The 25,166-nt window shown below is 43.9% G+C and overlaps 1 protein-coding gene across 2 annotated transcripts in view; it reads left to right on the top strand.

The window, feature by feature from the left end:
- The window catches only part of palm1a (paralemmin 1a), a 304,566-nt gene that overhangs the window by 45,639 nt on the left and 233,761 nt on the right, over window positions 1–25,166 (top strand). The window contains exon 1 of one of the 2 annotated variants that reach the window (XM_087976207.1): window positions 17,860–18,108. The exons of the other annotated variant lie outside the window; for it this stretch is intronic. The gene's annotated coding sequence lies outside the window, so the exon portion shown is untranslated. Of the gene's footprint in view, window positions 1–17,859; window positions 18,109–25,166 lie in introns of those variants that run through there. 2 annotated transcript variants of the gene reach the window in all.

The raw sequence follows: 25,166 nt of genomic DNA, 5'->3' as shown, positions 1-25,166 counted from the left end.
ACAACAAGCAAAAAGAACTTTGATTCCTCAGAACAACTTGCCTTCTCCAAAACAATTTGGAAATTCACCCAAGATCCTCAGATAGCACCTTCCAAACCCACTATCTGGAAAGGCAAGAGTGGCTTTTACATGGGAACATCTTCACCTGCAAGTTCCCCTCCAAGTCCCTCACCATCCTGACTTGGAAATATATCGCCGTTCCTTCACTGTCGCTGGGTCAAAATGATGCAGTTCCCTCCCTAAGGTCATTGTGGGTCAACCCATACCAGGTGGACTACAGCAGTTCAAGAAGGCTGCTCACCATCAACTTCTCAAAGACAACTAGGAATGAGCAATAAATGCTGGCCAGCCAGCGATGGCCCACATCCTATCAACTTGGAATGGTTGCTATTGATTTGTTGACCATGGTGTCAGTTGTAAAGGTTCAGGAAATGATTTTAACAGGTTTTTCCAGTTAGTGTGCAAACTACACAATTTCTAATCAATTATTTTATACAGCTGACCACCAGCCTTCTTTATGGGAATATTGTTGATTGTAACAGCACCTAGATGTCCTGCATGGGCAAGGTGCAACACTTTGGTGATGTCTGTTCATGTCCCATAGACAATGCAGTTGTCCTAAGAACATAAGGCATAGGAACAGGAATAGGCCATCTGGCCCATCGAGCTTGCTCTGCCATTCAATAACATCATGGCTGATCTTTTCATGTAGGACAAAGTGTGGACTGCAGATGCTGGAGATCAGAGTCATAAGTGTGGTGCTGGAAAAGCACAGCAGGTCAAGGAGCATTCGAGGAGAGGAGAATCAACGTTTCAGGGCTTATGCCCGAAATATCAATTTTCCTGCTCCTTGGATGCTGTCTGACTGCTGTGCTTTTCTAGCACCACGCTCACGACTCTGATCTTTTCATGTACTTGGCACTACTTCCCCTTCTGCTCAGCATAGCCCTTAATTCCCTTATTGTTCAAGAATCTATTAGATTAGATTACTTACAGTGTGGAAACAGGCCCTTCGGCCCAAAAAGTCCACACTGATCCACCGAAGCGTAACCCACCCAGACCCATTCCCCTACATTTACCCCTTACCTAACACTACCGGCAATTTAGCATGGCCAATTCACCTGACCTGCACATCTTTGGACTGTGGGAGGAAACCGGAGCACCCAGAGCAAACCCATGCAGACACGGGGAGAATGTACAAACTCCACACAGTCAGTCGCCTGAGGCAGGAATTGAACCCGGGTCTCTGGCGCTGTGAGGCAGCAGTGCTAACCATCTTTGCCTTAAAATCATTCAACCAAGTAGCTTCAACTACTTTACTGGGAAGGGAATTCCACAGATTCACAATCCTTTGGGAGAAGAAATTCCTCCTCAATTCAGTCTGAAATCTGCTTCTCCTTTTTTGAGGCTATGCCTCCTAGTCCTAGTTTCACCCACCAGTGGAAATATCCTCTCTGCTTCTATCCTATTTATTCCCTTCATAATGTTAACTGTTTCTGTAACATCCCCCCTCATTCTTCTAAATTCCAATAAGTATAGTCCCAGTCCAGTTAAACCTTCCTCATAAGCCAACCCCTTCGACTCTGGATTCAACATAATGAACCTGCTCTGCACCCCCTCCAGTGCCAGTGCATCCTTCCTCAAGTAAGGAGACCAGAACTGTGTACAGTACTCAGTACTTATCAAATAATGCAAGCTCATTCCTTATTCTGTCACACGGAAACGGCTCGCCATCTATTTCATCGGACCACACAGTTTTTACATACTGTCAGCACACTTTCTGCCCTTGAAAGTGGAGTCTCATGTCGATAGGATAGTAAAGAAGGTGTTTAGTATGCCTTCCTTTATTGGTCAGAGTATTGAGTACAGGAGTTGGGAGGTCATGTTGCGGCTGTACAAGACATTGGTTAGGCCATTTTTGGAATATTGTGTGCAATTCTGGTCCTATAGGAAGGATGTTGTGAAACTTGAAAGGGTTCAGAAAAGATTTACAAGGATGTTGCCAGGGTTGGAGGATTTGCACTATAGGGAGAGGCTGAACAGGCTGGGGCTATTTTCCTTGGAGCATCAGGACCTTATAGAGGTTGATAAAATCATGAGGGGCATGGCTAGGGTAAATAGACAAGATGTTTTTCCCTGGGTTGGAGGAATCTAGAACTAGAGGGTATAGTTTAGGGTCGGTCGGGGGGGGGGGGGTGGGGAGGGGGGGGGGGGGGGGGGGGGAGAGAATTAAAAGGGACCTAAGGGGCAACGTTTTCATGCAGAAGGTGGTGCGTGTATGGAATGAGCTGCCAGTGGAAGTGGTGGAGGTTGGTACAATTGCAGCTTTTAAAAGGCATGTGGATGTGTACATAAGTAGAGGGTTTAGAGGGATTTGGGCCAAATGCAGGCAAATGGTACCAGATTAGTTTAGGATATCTGGTCGGCATAGATGGGTTTGATGGAAGGGTCTGATTTCGTGCTGTACACCTCTATGACTCTGCCTGCAACTCCACCCGTGTGACAGAATTCATAATTCCATCTCACTGGTGAAGTGAACTGCTATTCCCAAATTTAACACAAAAATTAAAGATTTTACCAACTTTGCAAAGTTTCACAGTTTACCTGACTTTCAGATTAACAAAAAGCACAGGCCAGGTTTCTGTACTTAACAAAAGATGCTATTTATTATTCGTAATTAGACTCTAGTTACATGTAAACAGTTAGAAGCTGTTGGCACATAAGAGTACTGATTAAAACATTAATTCCCTTATAAAGTGCACTTTACACACATGCATGCACACGCACACACACGCACACACAGAGACATACATAGACACAAACACAGAAAAACAACAAGCAAGACAGTTCACCGGTCACTTTTGCCCAGTTCAGTTATTGAGATGATCTTTATGACTCTTCTGCTGGCCAATGCCTTGCTTCCGTTGTCTTTCTCAAGATGCATTGGTTCATTGGCAACAGACACAAGTGGCCAGTTCATTTATAACAAATCTCTAAAAGTCACACATTACAATGTGCTTTGACTGCAGAGACAAGTGAGACTATTCCTGAGCAAGGAAGAATAGAATACTTCTCTCTCTGTTCTGTCTTTCTTGTGTCTCTCTGTAACTTGCTCTCTTGGCCCATACCCCTCTCAATTTTTCCTGTCCATATACCTGTCCTAATGACTTTTAAATGTTGTAACTGCACTTCCATCTACCACTTCTTCTGGCAATTCATTTCGTACACACACCACCCTCTGTGTGAAAAGGTTCCTCCACAGGTCCCTTTGAAATCTATCCCCTCTTACCTTAAACTTATGCCCCCTTGTTTTGAATTCCCCTACCCTAGGGAAAAGACCTTGGCTATTCACCTTATCTATGCCCCTCACGATTTCATAAACCTCTATAAGTCACTCCTCAACCTCCTACACTCCAGGGAAAAAAAGTCCCAGCCTATTTCGCCTCTTGTTATAATTCAAATCCTCCAGTCACAGTGACATCTTGGTAAATCTTGGTGAGGTCATTGATTGAAGGTTTGTAGTTTAGAGAGTTTGTGACCTTCTGAAAAGAATGGCCTTGAAACTTGGCAGTGTTTCAGTGGCTGATTGGTGGAACTCTGGACAAATGGTATAAACAGAGACTTTCAGTTCATGAACTAATTTTTCTCAAAGTTACACCATCCTCCCTCTTCAATTTCACAGAACATAGAACAATACAGGACAGTACAGGCCCTTTGGCCCACTGTGTTGTGCCAAGCGTTTATTTTCATCTAAGATCAACTTAACCTACCCACCCCTCAATTTACTGCCGTCCATGTGCTTATTCAGCAGTCGCTTAAATGTCCCGGATGTCTCTGACTCTACCAACACTGCTGCCAGTGCATTCCACACACCCACCACTCTCTGCCTAAAGAACCCACCTCTGACATCTCCCCTATACCTTCCTTCAATCACCTTAAAATTATGTCTCCTCGTGACAGCCATTTCTGCCCTGGGGAAAAGTCTGGCTATTGATCTATCTGTCTCTCATTACCTTGTACAACTCTATCAAGTCACCTCTCTTCCTTCTTCTCTCCAGTGTGACAAGTCCTAGCTCACTCAATCTCTCTTCATAAGACATGCCCTCCAATCCTGGCAGCAACATCCTGGTAAGTCTCCTCTGCACCCTCTCTAAAGTATTTACATACTTGCTATAATGAGGCGACCAGAGCTTGACACAAAATTCTCAAGTATGGTTTAACCAGGGTTTTATAGAGCTGCAGCAAAACCTTGCGGCTCTTAAACTCAATTCTCCTGTTAATGAAAGCCAAAACACCATATGCCTTCTAAACAACCTTATCAAGATGGGTGGCAACTTCGAGGAATCTATGCACATGGACCCCAAGATCCCACTGTTCCTCCACACTGCCAAGAATCCTGTCTTTAACCCTGTATTCAGCACTCAAATTTGACATTCCAAAATGAATCACTTCACATTTATCCAGGTTGAACTCCATCTGCCACTTCTCAGACCAGCTCTGCAGCCTGCCAATATCATCTTGTAGCCTGCAATAGCCCTCAATACTATCTACAACACCAGCAATGTCTGTGTCATTGGCAAACTTACTAACCCACCTTTCCACTGCTTTATTCAAGTCATTTATGAAAACTACAAAGAGCAGAGGTCCAAGAACAGATCCCTGCGGGACACCACTGGTCACTGACCTACAGGCAGAATACTTTCCATCCACCATCACTTGCTGTCTTCTTTGAGTCAGCCAATTCTGTATCCAGACAGCCAAATTTCCCTGTATCCCATACCCTCCTAACTTTCTGAATGAACCTACCTGAGGAACCTATCAAATGTCTTACTAAAATCCATGTACACCACATCGACGCTTGATCTTCGTTCAAGTTGTCTTGTCACATCCTCAAAGAACTCAATAAGGCTTGTGAGGCATGACCTGCCCCTCACAAAGCCATGCTGACTATAGAACATAGAAAGAACATAGATAAGTACAGCACAGAACAAGCCCTTTGGCCCACGATGTTGTGCCGAGGTTTAATCCTAATGTAGAATATAGTAACTGAACCTACGCACCCCTCAACTCACTGCTATCCATGTGCATGTCCAGCAGTCGCTTAAATGTCCCCAATGACTCTGCTTCCACCACCACCGCTGGCAACACATTCCATGCATTCACAACTCTCTGCATAAAGAACCTGTCTCTGACGTCTCCTTTATACCTTCCTCCTAATATCTTCAAACTATGACTCCTTGTACCATTCAATCCTGCCCTCGGGAAATGTCTCTGGCTATTGACTCTATCTATTCCTCTCATTATCTTGTATACATCGATCAGGTCTCCTCTCTTCCTCCTTCTCTCCAGAGAGAAAAGTCCGAGCTTATTCAACCTTTCTTCATAAGACAAGCCCTCCAGTCCAGGCAGCACCCTCTCCAAAATCTCTGTATCTTTCCTATAGTAGGGCAACCAGAACAGGACACAATATTCCAAGTGTTGTCCCACCAGGGACTTGTAGACCTGCAGCAAAACCTCGCAGCTCTTAAACTCTATCCCCCTGTTAATGAAAGCCAAAACACCATATACTTTCTTAACAACCCTATCCACTTTAGTGGCAACTTTGAAGGATCTATGTACTTGCACACCCAGATCCCTCTGTTCCTCCACACTGCCAAGAATCCTGTCTTTAATCCTATATTCAGCATTCAAGCTCGACCTTCCAAAATGCATCACCTCGCATTTAGATTAGATTAGATTAGATTACAGCGTGGAAACAGGCCCTTCGGCCCAACAAGTCCACACCGACCCGCCGAAGCGCAACCCACCCATTTACCCCTTACCTAACACTACGGGCAATTTAGCATGGCCAATTCACCTGACCTGCACATCTTTGGACTGTGGGAGGAAACCGGAGCACCCGGAGGAAACCTCGCAGACACGGGGAGAACGTGCAAACTCCACACAGTCAGTCGCCTGAGGCGGGAATTGAACCCGGGTCTCAGGTGCTGTGAGGCAGCAGTGCTAACCACTGTGCCACCGTGCCGCCCACCAGGTTGAACTCCATCTGCCATTTCTCAGCTCAGCTCTGCATCCTGTCTATGTCGCGCTGCAGCCTGCAGTAGCCCTCTATACTATCGACGACAACTCCAAACTTTGTGTCATCTGCAAATTTACTAACCCACCCCTCAACCTCCTCACCCAAGTCATTTATAAAAACTACAAAGAGCAGAGGCCCAAGAACAGAGCCCTGCGGGACCCCACTCAACACTGACCTCCAGGCAGAATACTTTCCATCCACAACCGCTCTCTGCCTTCTGTCAGCCAGCCAATTCTGAATCCAGACAGCCAAATCTCCCTGTGTCCAATACTTCCTGACTTTATGAATGAGCCTACCATGGGGAACCTTATCTTTAATTTTTCTTTAATCAAGCAATAGCAAGAGGTAGACCAGCTAGTGGGAAGGATTTTCCTGGCAAGGAACCAAGGTATCAGTTAAAATGTGTTTGCTTTAACGCAAGGAGTATCAGGAATAAAAGTGATGAACTTAGAGCATGGATCAGCTATGATGTTGTGGCCATAACAGAGACATGGGTTTCTCAGGGGCAGGAATGGTTACTGGATGTTCCAGGGTTTAGAGCATTTAAAAAGAATAGGGAGGGGGAAAAAGAGGAGGGGGTGTAGCACTACTAATCAGAGAGGGTATCACAGCTACAGAAGCTTCCATTGTCGAGGAAGATCTGCCTACCGAGTCAGTATGGGTGGAAATTAGGAACAGCAGGGGAGCAGTCACCTCTTTAGCGGTTTACTACAGGCCCCCCCAATAGTAGCAGGGAGATGGAAGGAAGCATAGGTCGGCAGATTTTGGAAAAGTGTGGACGTAGTAGGGTTGTTGTAATGGGTGACTTTTAACTTTCCCAATATTGATTGGAACCTCCTTTGAGCAGAAGATTTGAATGGAGCTTTTGTAAGGTGTGTTTAGGAGGGTTTCCTAACTCAGTACGTTGACAGGCCAACGAGGAGAGAGGCCATTCTAGACTTAGTGCTCGGAAACGAGCCGGGGCAGGTATCAGAACTTGTGGTGGGAGAGCATTTTGGTGATAGTGACCATAACGGCCTCACATTTTACATAGCTATGGGGAAGGAGAGGATTAGGCAAAATGGGAGGATATTTAATTGGGGAAGAGGAAACTATGATGCGATTAGACATGAGTTAGGAAGCATGGATTGGGAGCAATTGTTCCATGGTAAAGTACTATAGACATGTGGAGACTGTTTAAGGAACAGTTGTCGCAAGTGACGAATAAATATGTCCCTCTGAGACAGGCAAGAAGTGGTAAGATAAAGGAACCTTGGATGACGAGAGCGGTGGAGCTTCTCGTCAAAAGGAAAAAGGTAGCTTACATAAGGTGAAGGAAGCTAGGGTCAAGCTCAGCTCTAGAGGATTAAAGGCAGGCGAGGAAGGAGCTTAAAAATGTTCAGAGGAGATCCAGGAGGGGGCACGAGAAAGGCTTGGCAGAACAGATTAGGGAGAGCACAAAGGCATTTTACACTTATGTGAGGAATAAGAGAATGGTCAAAGAAAGAGTAGGGCTGATCAGGGATAGCATAGAGAATTTGTGTGTGGGGTCTGAGGAGGTAGGGGAAGCCCTAAATGAGTTTTTTGCTTCTGTCTTTACAAAAGAAACGAACTTTGTAGTGAATGAAACCTTTGAAGAGCAGGTGTGCATGCTGGAATGGATAGAGATAGAGGATGCTGATGTGCTGAAAATTTTGTCAAGCATTAAGATTGACAAGTCGCCAGGCCCGGACCGGATTTGTCCTCGACTGCTTTGGGAAACGAGAAATGCAATTGCTTCGCCACTTGCGAAGATCTTTGCATCCTCACTCTCCACTGGAGTCGTACCTGAGGACTGGAGAGAGGCAAATGTAATTCCTCTCTTCAAGAAAGGAAATAGGGAAATCCCCGGCAATTACAGACCTGTAAGTCTCACGTCTGTCGTCTGCAAGGTGTTAGAAAGGATTCTGAGGGATAGGATTTATGACCATCTGGAAGAGCATGGCTTGATTAAATGCAGTCAACACGGCTTTGTGAGGGGCAGGTCATGTCTCACAAACCTTATCGAATTCTTTGAGGATGTGACTAGAAAAGGTGATGAGGGTCGAGCTGTGGATGTGGGGTATATGGACTTCAGCAAGGCATTTGATAAGGTTCCCCATGATAGGCTCATTCAGAAGGTTAGGAGGAATGGGATACAGGGGAACATAGCTGTCTGAATACAGAATTGGCTGGTCAACAGAAGACAGCGAATGGTAATAGAAGGAGAATATTCTGCCTGGAAGTCAGTGGTGAGTGGTGTTTCACAGGGCTCTGTCCTTGGGCCTCTACTGTTTGTAATTTTTATTAATGACTTGGATGAGGGGATTGAAGGATGGGTTAGCAAGTTTGCAGATGGCACAAAGGTTGGAGGTGTCGTTGACAGTATAGAGGGCTGATGTAGGCTACAGCGGGACATTGACAGGATGCAGAGATGGGCTGAGAGGTGGCAGATGGAGTTCAACCTGGATAAATGCGAGGTGATGCATTTTGGAAGGTCGAATTTGAAAGCTGAGTACAGGATTAAGGATAGGATTCTTGGTAGTGTGGAGGAACAGAGGGATATTGGGGTGCAGGTACATAGATCCCTTAAAATGGCCACCCATGTGGACAGAGTTGTTAAGAAAGCATATGGTGTTTTGGCTTTCATTAACAGGGGTATTGAGTTTAAGAGTCGTGAGATCATGTTGCAGCTCTATAAAACTTTGGTTAGACCGCACTTGGAATACTGCGTCCAGTTCTGGTCGCCCTATTATAAGAAAGATGTGGATGCTTTGGAGAGGGTTCAGAGGAGGTTTACCAGGATGCTGCCTGGACTGGAGAGATTATCTTATGAGGAGAGGTTGACTGAGCTCGGACTTTTTTCATTGGAGAAAAGGAGGAGAAGAGGGGACCTAATTGAGGTATACAAGGTAATGAGAGGCATAGATAGAGTCGATAGCCAGAGACTATTTTCCAGGGCAGAAATGACTAACACGAGAGGTCATAGTTTTAAGCTGGTTGGAGGAAAGTATAGAGGGGATGTCAGAGGCGGGTTCTTTGCACAGAGAGTTGTGAGAGCATGGAATGCGTTGCCAGCAGCAGTTGTGGAGGCAGGGTCATTGGGGACATTTAAGAGACTCCTGGACATGCATATGGTCACAGACATTTGAGGTGCATACATGAGGATCAGTGGTTGGCACAACATCGTGGGCTGAAGGGCCTGTTCTGTGCTGTACTATGTTCTATGTTCTATGTTCAAACTATCTTTTTCCAAATAATCATAAATCCTGTCTCTTAGAATCCTTTTCAGTACAGCAGACATAAGACTGACTGGTCTGTCATTGCCAGGAATTTCCCTATTGCTTTTCTTGAGCAGCGGAACAACATTCACCTCCTTCCAATCAGCCGTCACTACTCCCGTCGAGAATGAGGATGCAAAGATCATCACCAGAGGTGCAGAAATCTCATTCTTCACTTCCCATAGTAACCTTGGATATATCTGGTCCACGCTGGGATCTTGATGCTTCCCAAAATTTTCAGCACGTTCACTTCCTTAATCTGTTCAAGCCTATTAACCTGGTCCATGGTGTTCTCATTATTTCATGACCAGTTCATGAAAATTAGAACACAGAAGGGCTATTTCCCCATCAAATTCATTCACTATGTCTCATCTGTTGTGGACAGATTCAATTGACCAAACATTTCATTGATCTAACTGCAATATTTCAGCTGCAAATGGCAGTAAATGGCTCTTCTTGTTTGAAGATCACCAAGTGGCATTTTGGTTAAGGGTGATGTCTTAAGGGTGATGCCACGTAGCCCAGGGCTAATTTCAGGATCCACTGAGGCCTCACCATTCAGGAGTTTGGATTGTATAACCACCCACAAAACATAAACAAACAGTGCCCTGTGAAAGTTTTCTTGAATTGCTGAAGTGAATCAAAAGCACAGAACATTATTTCAACTCTGTAAAGATTGGGTTCACTTGGGGATGGTCATGCTTGAACAAGCACCCAGCAACATAAGTACAGCTGGCCTCTTTATTTGAAAATAATTTTGGTCCTGGGTGGAATGAACTGGCGATCCCAAGGGCTGAGGAATGTACTTATAGACTCTGTCCTGAGGCAGCAGATATCAAAATAATTATCAGGAATTCGTCAACCAAAAGCAAAAATACAATTGATTTAATGCTTTGTTTATTCAGTCTCAGCTGAACCTGTGGCTGAGTTGTTAGAACCTTGTTGTTTTTACTTTGGATAACTGCATAGAATGAATTGTTTTCTTCTGAAGTGAGCTAGGTTCGGGTACAACAGCAGATTGTGATACTCGGCAGCGTAGGAGGTCTTTTTTGTCTGTGAGTCAGAAGGGTGCGTTTCCAAATCCTGCTCCAAAAGCTTGAATAGCTTCATAGAGTCATGCAATATGGAAATCAACCCTTTGGCCCAACTGGTCCATGCCGACCAAGTTTCCTAAACTGAACTAATCTACTCACAGCTCAGTCGGGAGGGCTGCATAGTTGGAGATGTTGCTTTTCAGGTGAAGCATTACACCAAGACTCCATCTGCTCTCTTGTGTTCCCATAAATGATCCCATGGCATTATTGCTAGAACAGCCGAAGAGTTCCCTTCATCACCTAGTCAATATTTATCTATCAACCAACACGAGAGGTAATTTATTCCATTGTTGTTTATTAGGCCTTTGCACAAAATGGCTGCCAATTTTCGTATATTAAAATGGCAGCCAAATTTCTTAAATTGACAGGAGTAATTGTACGTCACTAGGACTTCATTGGCTGGAAAGGGCTTTGTGACGTTATGAGGTCATGAAGATACAAGGTCTGCATTCCGTTTGTGTTACTTTTTTTGTTGTATTTGGATGAGGTATCCCCGAACTACGTTTTTAGGAAGAAGCACAAACCTGGCAGACAGAAGGGTAAGTCACGCCTTGGTCAGTTCTGAGGCCAAGAGGATGAGGGGATGTCTCTGAAGCCACAATGTGATGGACCTGGGATCTGTGTTGGTATCAGAAGGGGCCAGAGTTCAAACAAACAACAGATTAGTTAAAATTAGCGCTGAGTGCAAATGTCTTAGCTTTCCCTTCAAAACAAATCAATCAGATCTTATGTATTCACAATGATAGCTGATTTATAAACCTTCATTATCAAATGGGGCCTAGCTTCAGAGCAAAGTCCTAATTTCTAGTTGGCAAGTTGTGATAAGATAAGCTTGATGTATGATATGGGTTTTGAGGTGACAACAATCAGTCAGAGACCTTGCTTGCTTTAAGTCAGTTGAGGTCATAGAATCCCTCCAGTGTACAAGCAGGCCACTTGGCCCACACCAATTCTCTGAAGAGCATCCCTCCCAGACCAACCCCACCCCTGTAGCCCTGCCCTGCATTTTCCATGGCTGACCCTCCCAGCCTGCACATTCCTGGGCACTATGGGCAATTTAGCACTGCCAATCCACCTAAATCTGCATTTGTTTGGACTGCGGCAGGAAATTGGAACATCTGGAGGGAACCCACGCAGACATGGAGAGAGTGTGCAAACCCCATACAGGCAGTTGCTAGAGGCAGGAATTGAACCAGGGTTCCCGACACCATGAGGTAGCAGTGCTAACCACTGAGCCGCCATGCCACCCCCAAACCGGATATCAGAGTTAACACATGATAATTATCTGCTTCACTCTAAACAACAGCAAGTTTCACTTTCGCACAGCTCACTGTCAAAAGAATTTCCTTCGAAATGATTTTTTTGAAATATATTTGCTGGTGGGCTGAGGGCATACCCTGGCTAGACCAGTATTTATTACTCATCCCTAATCGCCACTTGAACTGACTGGCTTGATAGGGCTTCCTCAGAGGGCATTTTAAAGTCCACTATCTTGCTGTTGCTCTGGAGTCACATGTAGGCCAGACCAGGTATGGACGGCAGATTTCCTTTCCCATTAATGAACCTGTTGAGGGTGACTATATATTTAATATAATTTGGCCCCAATACGCAGTACGGAGCCTGACAGTGCTGCAGTTCTGCGATCGGCCCAGCATGGATACATGCCGGAAATGTTGTCAGTAGAGGCAAGATGGCGGCGAAGTAGGACGACTGTGTTCCAACAGAGGTGGCATAGTGTTGCTCTCACTGGCAGGGTGAAAGAGTTCTGATCCATACCCACGGCTAAGCACTTAAGGAGGATTGTAATGTTGAATTAATAATGTTATTTCTTTACTTTTCAAGTTTACGCGAAGATTTTGTACCTAGAATCCGTTGCACCTGAGCTGGTGCCAAGAATGGTGACATTGTACATTTTTCAGTGTACTCCTGTATTCCTGTACTCGAGTACACGTGATAATAAAATCTAATTCTAATACTCCGTTTTTCTTAGCTCACTCACAACTGGAAACATTTTTCAAATCCACCCTATAGAATCCTTTCATTATTATAAATATTGTCTCTGTCAATATCATAGGAGTTCAAAGTTTGTGAGAAGATTTGTAGCTCGGGTGCTCGTTGTTGTGGTTCTGTTCGCCGAGCTGGGAATTTGTGTTGCAGACGTTTCGTCCCCTGTCTAGGTGACATCCTCAGTGCTTGGGAGCCTCCTGTGAAGCGCTTCTGTGATCTTTCCTCCGGCATTTATAGTGGTTTGAATCTGCTGCTTCCGGTTGTCAGTTCCAGCTGTCCGCTGCAGTGGCCGGTATATTGGGTCCAGGTTGATGAGTGCTCATCCACAGATTCAATCAATAAGCACATCGGACAGCTGGAACTGACAACCAGAAGCGGCAGGTACAAATGACTATAAATGCCGGAGGAAACATCACAGAAGCGCTTCACAGGAGGCTCCCAAGCGCTGAGGATGTCACCTAGACAGGGGACGAAACATCTGCAACACAAATTCCCAGCTCGGCGAACAGAACCACAACAAAATATTATAGGAGTCATATGGTGACTGTGTTGTGGGGAGGTGACATCCTCGTGGTATTATTGTGGGACTGTTAATCCAGAGACCCAGGTAATATTCTGGGGGTTTGAATCTGGCAACGAAAGATGATGTAATTTGAATTAATTTTAAACAAGCTGGAATTAATACTCCAATGGTGACTTGAAATTGCTGGGGGTAAATCTATCTGTCACCCATGTACTTTAGGGAAGCAAACTGCCATCCTTACCTGATCTGACCCACATATGACCCCACAGCAACTCTTAACTTCCCTAACAGCAATTAGGCATGTCCAATAAGTGCTGGTCTAGCCAGCGATGCTGATGTCCCATGAATAAACTAAAAATAAAATTCCCTCTTGCTTTTCTGTACTCTGCAACCAATACAAAAACATTGACATCAGCAATGTTAGTATAAGTCAGTCATTTTCAATATGGCTGCCTGAAAGGGTGACAAGATGGTGAAATCGCCAACAGTATCTTGAGGTTGTTACATTCTGTTAGCATCAGCAAAGAAACGGTTGCTCACTCTGATTGGAGGTGTTCTGAAGTTTCCATCATGTGACATTTGACCACATGGCCTTTGAATTTGAGATAGGCCTTGTGTTTGTAAAATGTTGTTCCATGTATCTTTGTGTCTTAGTATCACTGTGCCCCAAATAAAATACTGGCAGCGTTTATCACGAGATGGATAACAGCATTTTTAAATCAAAGAGGTAGAAAGATTTAAGGAGAAGTAATTTTTAATTCAAACTACACAATGGCCTTTTAGTGTCAACCACCAGGAGAAACACCAATCTAACAAAATACTTGTTAGAAATAACTTCTGATCAAAGTTTTCGGACAGAATGATGGCTTTTCACAGTGCACAGCAAGTTATAAGTTTATGAATTAAACTGAAAATCAATTCAGTTCGCTGACTGAAACACCACACACTGACTGCTCCAGCTTTAAAGAGGTGAGATTCAGTCCTCAGGAGAAGCAGCATCAAAATCACCCATTCACAAAACAGACACATTGTACAACAAGGCACATCTGAAGTCAGACCTGACTTAGGATTCAGTCTCTCTCCCAATGTGTGTTTCTCTTTTCCTCTTCGATCTGTTTCTCAAAGCTTGTATATCTCTTTCTCAGTCTGTGTTTGTCTCTCTCTCTCCCTCTCCCAGTCCGTTTGTCTCTCTCTCAATTTGTGTTTCTCTCTTTCTCTTCCTCTTCAGACTGTGTTTCTCTCTCTCTCAGTCTGTGTGTATCTCTCTTACAGTCTCTCTCTCTCTCTCTCTCTCTCAGTCTGTGTCTCCCCCTCCCCTAGCCCACACATCTCTTACCAATCCCTCCTTCCCCATGTTAGTTTTGTAAACTACAGCCGGGAGCTGATGGAGACCCCTGATGAGGGAGGGCCTGGATAATCGATGTGAGCATGTGCTGAAATCTGGAGGAAATAGTGGAGTTTTATCCTGGAATTCTTTAAGAAATAATCAGATTGTGCCTTGCAGCCTCATGGTTGTTTCCATCTGTAGTTCAGCACCGAAGGAAAGGGCGAGGCAGTTCCGTCTGCTCTTTCCTTCCTACCTATTGCAGCCGCAGTGGAAGATAAACAGTGGAGGAACTGTTCCTTCACTCAGTACATTTAGTTGTGATCTCTAACTCAGCATTTTGGACCAATTCTCAAATCAATATCACCAATGGCTGCACTAATGGTTCCTGACCTTAGACATTTCCTCTCTTGCATATCAACCACAACAGTTTACATCAGATTGAGGGCTGAGGTCAGAATGATTCAATTTAACTTCTGTTTACAGTTATCTTTTGAATTGGTAAATGGTTCTCACTAATACTCTGCTAATTTTAGCCCTTTGCTTTCTGCTACCAGCCCAGTAGACTCTTTGCTCAATGTTGTAAGCATTTCAAGATTCTGCTTTCCTATAGCAGAGCTAGACATAATAAATCAAGCGCCTTCTGAGCATGTTGAAATCACAGATGAAAGGGATTTTCACATTTAATAGACAGTGAGAGTACACAGCTACTTATCAATATGTGGGCAATATTCAGTTTTCTTCTTGAAACAGAATAGTTTTGAGAATCATTAAGCAATAAGAGGAAAATCAGATGAAGCAATCATCCGCTGATAACAGCAGCTGAAATACTTTCCTGCCCAGTGTTTCCATTGTGTGAGATGATGACCCAATAATTCAGCCAATGCAGAGGACATTTGTTTGGCCTGATTCACCTCCCAAGCCTCCAATGTGGTCAACAGAAAGTACTTGCTGAAAGTCTAGGGAATACAATTTTTCCTCGACCCATTTTTATTGACCCCTCTGAAACAGGCATTTAACCCCTTGTCTATGTGAACAGAGGCCCCGGTGACTGATTCAAACCCCGCTACAAATTTAATTCACTTTGGCAAATTTAATTCACTTTGAGGCTGCTATTCAGACAGCCCAATAGGAATTGCAAACTGTACTTACTGAGCATAAGCATTAATGGAGTGCTGTCCACAGCTCCAGATTAAATCTGAAGGTTGTTATTGGCGTAATCATCACCCTGTGACTTGCAACACTTACCCAGGGTTAGCGACCAGAGCCCATTTAGCATTCGCCCATGGAATGTGGGCATCACTGATTGAGCCAATGTTTAATGCCTGTCCCTAGCTGCCCTTGAGAAGGTGATGGTGAGCATCCTTCTTGAACTGCTACAGTCCACGTGCTGTGGGTTGACCAACAATGCCACTGGGGAAGGAATTCCAGGATGTTAACCCAATGGTGGTGAAGGAATGGTGATATACTTCCAAGTCAAGATGGTGAGTGGCTTGAAGGAAAACTTACAGGGGGTGGTGTTCCCATGTATCTGCTGCCTCTGTCCTTCTAGATGGAAGTAGTCATGGGTTTAGAAGGATCTTTAGTGAACTTCTGCACTGCATCTTGTAGATAGTACACATTGCTGCTACTGAACATCGGTAGTGGAGGGAGTAGGTGTTTGTGGATGTGGTTCCAATCAGAGGGATTGCTTTGTTTTGGATAGTGTCGAGCTTCTTGAGTGTTGTCGGGGCTGCACTCATCCAGGCAAATGGGGAGTATTCCATTAAACTCCTGATTTGTGCCTTGCAGGATAGTGGGCAGGTTTTGGGAAGTCAGGAATTGAGTTACACACTAACCTCTGACCTGCTGTCAGATCCAAACAGCCATTCTGAATCGAGCCTGCTACAAGCTGTGAACTGGCTGGAGCTCACCAGTCTGGTGAGGCAGGTGAGATCCATCATGCATGGTCTTACCAGTAGTCAGTTGAGGCATGATGACAATTTCTATGTCAATGCACTAGTAGTTAATTAAATTATGAAGTAAATGTAGGTCTGCACCCTAGAATTGTTGATCAGCAAGATGGACAATGTCTATATTGTCAGAGATAGCTAATGAAGTAATCAAACTGCTGGGAGATATTGGAATGGCCAGTGGAAAGGTATAGAATAATTGGCATCATGCAGCCTGACAGCATTTCGGGCCTTCTGATCCCAATGAATTGAGGCCTCACCATCTGATGTCTGGGCAGAACGGTGTGAGGAAATAGAACCGAAAACCACTCCACCATCTCCTCAGTCCACGTTGCTATTTCTTCCAAACATTCTGGCTCAATATGATACTGAATAGTTCTGAGATTTGGGCTCGTGCAGGCCCAAGACTTTCACCAAATGTTCTACTCAGTCACAATTAAAAATCAGTAGCTGTTAGAAAATGAGTATCTTGCTGCTGCTGGCCATGTTTTGGGAGGTTGGGAAATCATTGGAACTTCCTGAAGATCATAGCTCACCAGCAGATCAGTGCTGGGATTGCGGTGCAGTGAACTGAGTCAGCAGTGACCGCAGGATGGTAGTTTTCATCTGTGTGTCATGGAGGAGGCCTTCATCCCAGCTCTTCCAAACCACCTCCTCCCTCTCAGAACAGTGACATTTTCTCCTCCTATTGACCCTACACATGTGTTCCTCTTCAGGGTTATAGAACATTACAGTGCATTACAAGCCCTTCGGTCCTTATGTCTTGTCTATTGTTAAAAATCACACAACACCAGGTTATAGTCCAGCAGGTTTATTTGGAAACACTAGCTTTCAAGGCGCTGCCTCTTCATCAGGTGGTTGTGGAACAGGATCATAATACACAGAATATATAGCAAAAGGTTTACAGTATCATGGAGCTGTAATGATATATTAAACAATTTTAGGTTAAGTCTTTCTTCTTTTAGAATGGGATATGCTAGTTTTGATTCTTTAACTAGCATATCCCATTCTAAAAGAAGAAAGACAATCTAAATTTGTTTAATTTATCATTGCAGCTCCATGACACTGTAACCCTTTTGCTATAAAATCTGTGTACGATGGTCCTGTTCCACAACCTCCTGATACAGAGGCAGCACCTCGAAAGCTTGTGTTTCCAAATAAACCTGTTGGACTATAACTTGGTGTTGTGTGATTTTTAACTTTGTCCACCCCAGTCCAACACCGGCATCTCCAAATCTTGTCTGTTGAAAGCATTCCGAGGTTCAGGGTGCTTTGCTGGATTTACATGATTTTACAGTGATGTGCCATATGTTTACTTTTAAATTTTCTCTCAAAAGCTGCAGGGAACATTTGCAAAATGCAACAAGATTAACACTGTCACACACTTCTGAATCAGCCAGCATTAAAGTTCAAGTTGAATGAGCTGGCTGTAGTCTTCCTCTCCTCTCCCCTCACTGATCATCATCCGTGTAGACTGGGCCAGACTCAGGTTGTGAAGAAGTCAAGCATCTCCCACCAGCAGAGAATCCGTGCAAGTTGGGAAAGTGGAAAGGGTCTTCCTACAGCGGGTTCTGCTGCCTAACCCCTGCTGACCTTTGAAATATGCTTCCTGGGAAAGCTTCCTTGTTATGTCGTTGAGCTGTTGAGAGGGAAATGAGTCTCCCCCTCTCCAGACGATCTGAGTGGGGCTGTTTTCTACAAGCATTGTGGCAAGGTTTTGCTGAAAACATTGGTTTTGATGCTCTCTGTGTCAGACCATTGAACTCCAGTGTTGCATATCTTGCACTGAGAGTTTACATCAACCATCAGTAATTAACCTCAGGTAAAGCTGGCGCTGGGTTTGGGCAACAGGTAAGATTTCTCAATCACTGGTTTGCAATGAAATGAGCTGTTCCATTTCTTTGGCAGTGAAATGTTTAATTTACTGCATGACATGTTTCAATTTATGAAGGAGAGGATATTTCTACTTAGGAATGCAAGATTCTGCCTCTTCATTCTAACTAGGATGACTGTTACTCATTCCCACGTTTGGTACAGTTGGTGTTTAGAGCTTAAAAATGTGTTGCTGGAAAAGCGCAGCAGGTCAGGCAGCATCAAAGGAACAGGAGAATCGACGTTTCGGGCTTAAGCCCTTCTTCGGGAATGAGGAGGGTGTGCCAAGCAGGCTAAGATAAAAGGTAGGGAGGAGGGACTTGGGGGAACGGGCGTTGGGAATGCGATAGGTGGAAGGAGGTTAAGGTGAGGTTGATAGGCCAGAGAGGGGCTGGGGGCGGAGAGGTCGGGAAGAAGATTGCAGATCAAGAAGGCGGTGCTGAGTCTGAGGGTTGGGACTGAGAAAAGGTGGGAGGAGGGGAAGTGAGGAAGCTGGAGAAATCTGCATTCATCCCTTGTGGGTTGGAGGGTTCCTAGGCGGAAGATGGTTGGTGTTTGCTGTGACCAGTGGTATCACTTGCCCCTCTGAAGCAGGTGGTTATATGTTCAAATCCTGTTTAAGTACTTTTTGTGAGACTGAACACAAGGACTGCAGAACTCTTGGAGTTGCTGCCTTTTGGGTCTGCAAGATAGCCATAGAAAATCGCATTTCGCTCTGTCAGAGAAAGGAGATAATAATTTGTCTCAGTGGGCATTGGATTGGCCAGCATTATATCCTGCACCTGATGTTTAATTCCATTGGCTGCTATCTAACCATACCATTAGATATGGGTGGCTAATCCACAAGAGTGCAGGGGAGATCTCCCTATCTTGATTAGTTTACTTACAATGTGGAAACAGGCCCTTCAGCCCAACAAGTCCACACCGACCCTCCGAAGCGCAACCCACCCAGACCCATTCCCCTACATTTACCCCTTCACCTAACACTACGGGCAATTTAGCATGGCCAATTCACCTAACCTGCACATTTTTGGACTGTGGGAGGAAACCAGAGCACCTGGAGGAAACCCACGCAGACACGGGGAGAATGTGCAAACTCCACACAGACAGTTGCCTGAGGTGGGAATTAAACCCGGGTCTCTGGTGCTGTGAGGCAGCAGTGCTAACCACTGTGCCACTGTGCCACCCGTCTTTAAGCCAGATAGCTTGGGTTCAAGTCCCACATGCTCCAGAGGTATTTTATAATATATCTAGACAGATTAATTAAAAATATCTCCATTATAGTCCATTCTGCCTGAGATGAATTTATCTATTGTGGGAATAAATACCCATTGGTTAATACTGAACATGTGTTGCTGGAAAAGCACAGCAGGTCAGGCAGCATCCAAGGAACAGGAAAATCAACGTTTCGGGCATAAGCCCTTCTTCAGGAATTGATTCTCCTGTTCCTTGGATGCTGCCTGACCTGCTGCACTTTTCCAGCAACACATTTTCAGCTCTGATCTCCAGCATCTGCAGTCCTCACTTTCTCCCCATTGGTTAATAGTCAGTAATGGAGGCTCTAATGCCCATAATCTTCTGCATTCCCAAATGTGCTCTATCCATTGAATGGTGTTAATTGTTCAACATGCCAAGATCATGTTGCATCCAGAGGTCATGTTGTGACTCTGCTGCTTGTTAAGAGTCTGGCTGTCGGAAAACAAGAGGGAATGTCTCAAAGATTGATTTAATTTTCCGAGATTCTGGGGTGACATGTATTACTTTGCAGCAATCCAGGAACAATAGATTTCCCTACCTGAAACTGCTGCAAGTTAACATACTGGAACTTCCCTGTGTGGTTCAGCTGAGGAATGAGTCTTAAATGCTTCAGTTGAAGTTGATGTTTTTAACAAAGTCAACCATTTTTTGCTTTGATACATTGTGTAGAAATTGCTCCTCACCCACACTGTAAACCTTCTGGTGTAATGGCAAAATTTCCAAGAAAGTCTTTTTGGCTTTCATGATGCCCTGTTGTCATATTCCCATTGTCCCAAATCCTTGAGTCTTCAGACATATCCTACAAGATACACACTGAGACCTCTCGGAAGTCATACGCAATAGTTATCCAAGGTGTTTAAACTTGAGAACGGTCATTACTCTGGATCTAAAAGCCCTCCACAAATGTCTCAAATTTGGAGTTAGAGTCAGAGACATAAGAGGGTTCAAACCGACTCATCTGAATAGATCCCCAGGAAATGGTGGAGCTAACTCCAGGCTAAGTGGCCACCCCTGGCGTCGATCACTCACTGTGACTGCACCCACTGCCCACGCAACCTGGACATGCATCACTCACCCCTCCCCAGCACACAGCCCACCCCTCCACCCTGAAGATTTTGAGACCCTCTCCAACACTTGACCCACCCTGCAACCCCCTTCACACCCTAGACCTCACCCACTCACCATCATACTCCCTCACTTGTCACCTTATTCCATCACCCACTTACTCTAATCCTTTATCTACCCTTTACAGACCTGACATCCTACCTACTTACCCAACTGGTGTGCTATACCTCTCACCCATTTACCAGCCTCACCCTGCACCCACTTGTCATCATATCTCCTCACTCACCATGCAGCCTACACCCAACAATCCAGCCATTCTAATTCCTCATTCACTCACTTGCAAGTCTAAACACTTAATTTCATTCTCAATAGCTGTTGAAGTGGCTTTTGGACTTTGTATTTACTGGAATTTGATTCTTCCTTTACTGATTCATGGGGTGAGGGCATCACTGGTTAGGTCAGCATTAATTTCCCACCCCTCAGTGCCCAGAGGGCAGTAAAGTGTCAACCACATTGCTGTGGGTCTGGAGTCACATGTAGGCCAGACCAGGTAAGGATGGCAGTTTTCTTCCTAAAGGGCATTAATTAACCAAATGCTCCCCTCGCCCTCCAAATAATCGATTTGTGATCATGATTAGACTCTTCATTCTAGATTATTTTTTCAATTGAATTCAAAATCCACCATCTGCCATGGCAGGATTTGAACGTGGATCCCCAGGACATTATCTGGGTCTCTGAATTAATAGTCCCATGATAATGCCGCCAGGCCACCACCTCCCCTCTGGAAGCCAGAATTCGCAGCTAATTCCAAAAAAAAGGACATGTCTTGGCATGTCCTTGGCATCTAACACTAATCCTGTGCTGAGTAGGTTCTGTGGCAATTTCCTCTGTTGGAGACACTCAGAACAGGCGATGTTCAGAAATCTGGCTGGACAATTCACTGACAGGTAAAGGTCATTCTGCTATAATACATGCTTCGTTCACACAAATTCTCTAACACCATTGATGAATTGGAGACACTGTTTCTAAAGCATGAGATTTTAAAGCTGCTATTGGTTGTATTGGTTATATTCTGGCTCCATTATTTTAAATGGTGCCGCTATTATGCGATTTTCTTATAACATGGGATTGCACGAGAACAGAACAGAATAGCATTATGAAAGAACTGACTGTAAGTGGACAATCTCCATCAAGATTACGGTTGGACTTATACCTCTGACCTAAACTCCTAATTTCCAGTCACAAAACAATGCCAGCCAAAAATAACCAGCAGCCGGATATCTCATCCAACCCCGTACTGTGATATTCCATATTTTATGTGTACACTCATTCATGAGATTATTGCATATTTAATGGCGTTAGTATTCAGTTTAATGGAGGATACAACCAAATCACATAAGTGGACTTTGCAATGAAGTGGCATTAACTGCAGCAAAGAATCCTGAGCCAGGACAAACCCTGCAGTAAATCCAACAATGCAGCTGCAGTGAATTTCAGATGCATCTCAATAACAGAATCTTTAGAACGGATGGAATCGCAAGGGTCTGTACAGTGGCTGTGTACAACGTCAGTACAGTGTTTATAGCATTTGTGTACAGTGGGTATGCAGTGTGTATAGTGTGTAATGTGTAAGTATAATGTCTGTATATACATTGTGTATGCAAAGTGTATGTACAGTGTGTGTATATATAGTGCCTGTATAGTGTGTATACAGTGTATTTGTATAGTATGTGTATATACAGTGCATGTGTAGTGTTTATATGTGTATACAGTATGTACAATGTGTGTATACACAGTGCGTATATAGTGTCTGTATATATAGACAGTGTGTTTGTACAGTGTATGTGTATACAGTACATGTATGGTGTGGATGTATATACAGTGTGTTTGTACAGTGTGTGTGTGTACAGTACATATATAGTGTGTTTGTACAGTGTATGTATATACAGTACATGTATGGTGTGGATGTATATACAGTGTGTTTGTACAGTGTGTGTATACAGTACATATATAGTGTGTATATATACAGTGTGTTTGTACAGTGTGTATATATACAGTACATGTATAGTGTGAATGTATATACAGTGTGTTTGTACAGTGTATGTGTATACAGTACATGTATAGTGTGTGTATATATACAGTGTGTTTGTACAGTGATGTGTATACAGTATACATATAGTGTGGATGTATATACAGTGTGTTTGTACAGTGTATGTGTATACAGTAGATGTATGGTGTGGATGTATATACAGCGTGTTGTACAGTGTATGTGTACACAGTAGATGTATGGTGTGGATGTATATACAGTGTGTTTGTGCAGTGTATGTGTATACAGTAGATGGTGTGGATGTATATACAGTGTGTTTGTATAGTGTGTGTATACAGTATACATATAGTGTGGATATATATACAGTGTGTTTGTACAGTGTATGTGTATACAGTAGATGGTGTGGATGTATATACAGTGTGTTTGTACAGTGTATGTGTATACAGTACATGTATGGTATGGATGTATATACAGTGTGTTTGTACAGTGTGTGTGTATACAGAACATGTATAGCGTGTGTATACATACAGTGTTTGTACAGTATGTGTGTATAAAGTAATGTATAGTGTGCATGTATATACAGTGTGTTTGTACAGTGTATGTGTATACAGTACATGTATAGTGTGGATGTACATACAGTGTGTTTGTACAGTGATGTGTATACAGTACATATATAGTGTGTGTATATGGCCCTCAATCGCTAAAGGAATTAACACTGTTAGTTTCACTGTCAGTGACATAGCCTGAGACAGTCAGTAGGAAAAGACACTGCCATTCAAACTCCAACTCAATTCCTTTGGTAACTCCTCTAACACTGCAGCAATCTGTGTCTGCATACAACAAGACGTGGACAACATTCACCTTTGGGCTGATCATTCATGGCACACAAGTATCAGGCACCAACCAGCACAAGAAACCGAATCTGAGCTCTGTTGATATTCAGTAGCATGACTGTGCTATTTTCCCAAATGACCACAGCTGGTACCTTCTGGTATTTTCCATCTCTCTCTAGGTAGATGGCACTGGGTAAGGTCGCCAATCCGCCTTCGTCTTTGAGTCTTGAGTCTATCTCGTGTTACAGCACTTCAGAGAATCTAAAGAACAGGCACTGTTCTTAGATAACAAAAAGGCTTTTTGAATGCTAGCAATGAATACAACTACACATTTGGTCAGGATAGTGATTAAGAGCTGAGGGAGTTGGTACAGATATGTCTGCTCTCTCTGAAAGCTGGAGATGAACTCCTTGACTCTACCCTCAGACTGCATGAACCAATGTAACAATGACCCTTGTAGCAATGTACTTTATATGACAATTACCAGTCATCAATGCCCTCAGCATTACAGGATAGTCTAGAGTGCAGAAAGTGGCCATTCAGCCCATTGAGTCCTCGGCAACACTCCAAAGAGCATCCAACCTAGACTTACCCCCACCCTCACCCTATTCCCGTAACCCCTCATTTACCATTATCAACAACCAGAAAAGTAACTGGATTGTGGGTGCTGTTGTGTCTGAGTGGTAGTGCCCCTACCCCTGAGCCAAGAGGCCAATGTTCAAATCCTACTTGCTCCAGAAGTGTGTCATAACATCTCTATTGGGCTGAGGAAGAGGTTAACTGCGGCTCTAACAGATATTCGAAGCCTGGGAAATCTGTGGCAAGTAATTGTCCTTCTGATTCCCCAAAGCCTCTACAATCTACCACACAGGAAGCAGGAGTGAGATAGAATACTTGTGTAGTTAGTAACACTTCCTACAACCCTCACAAAGCTCGGCACCAATCAGGATGAAGTAACCTATTTGATCAACATCACACCAACAACTTCAACCATCCTCCTCACCTACCTTTTAACAGAGTTCTGAGGAAGGGTCACTGGACCCGAAACGTTAGTTCTGTTTTCTCTCCACCGATGCTGCCGGACCTGTTGAGTTTTTCCAACACTTTCTGTTTTTGTTTTATTTCCAGCATCCTTAGTTCTTTACTTTCTTTTGTCTTTTTTTAACCTTTAAACATCCTTGCAGATACATGGAGGTACATTTGGGTCCATGAGTTAGGAATAGACCTGTCAATCTTGTTCACCGTTCAATAAATAGTGGTTAGCACTGCTGCCTTACAGCGCAGATTCCATTCCAGCCTTGGGCGACTGTCATGTGGAGTTTGCACATTCTCCCCATGTCTGCATGGGTTTCCTCCAGATGCTTTGGTTTCCTCCTACTGTCCCTAGATCTAGGTGAAAGAACTGAGATTATTCTGGCTAAGTTTACAGATGATACAAAGATAGGTAGAGGGACAAATAGCATTGAGGAGGCAGGGAGAATGCAGAAGGATTTGGACATGTTAGGAGAGTGGGCAAAGAAGTGGCAGATGGAGTATAATGTGGGAAACTGTGAGGCCATGCACTTTGGTAGGGAGAATAGAGGTTATTTTCTAAATGGGGAGAAAATTCAGAAATCTAAAGGGCAAAGAGACTTGAGAGTTTTAGTCCAGGAGTCTGTCAAGGTAAACTTGCAGGTTGAGTCAGTAGATAGGAAGGCAAATGCAATGATGGAATTTATTTTGAGAGGACTTGAATATAAAAGCAGAGATGTACTTCTGAGGCTCTATAAGGCTCTGGTTAGACCACATTTGGAGTATTATGCATAGTTTCGGGCCTCATATCTCAGGAAGATGTA

This window comes from Chiloscyllium plagiosum, unplaced genomic scaffold (assembly GCF_037043375.1).
Source record: "Chiloscyllium plagiosum isolate Xiang-an unplaced genomic scaffold, Cpla_swu_hap1 HiC_scaffold_28, whole genome shotgun sequence".
Lineage (NCBI taxonomy): Eukaryota > Metazoa > Chordata > Chondrichthyes > Orectolobiformes > Hemiscylliidae > Chiloscyllium > Chiloscyllium plagiosum.
Note: the sequence above shows the minus strand (reverse complement) of the source record. Positions and strands in the feature narration are given on the sequence as shown.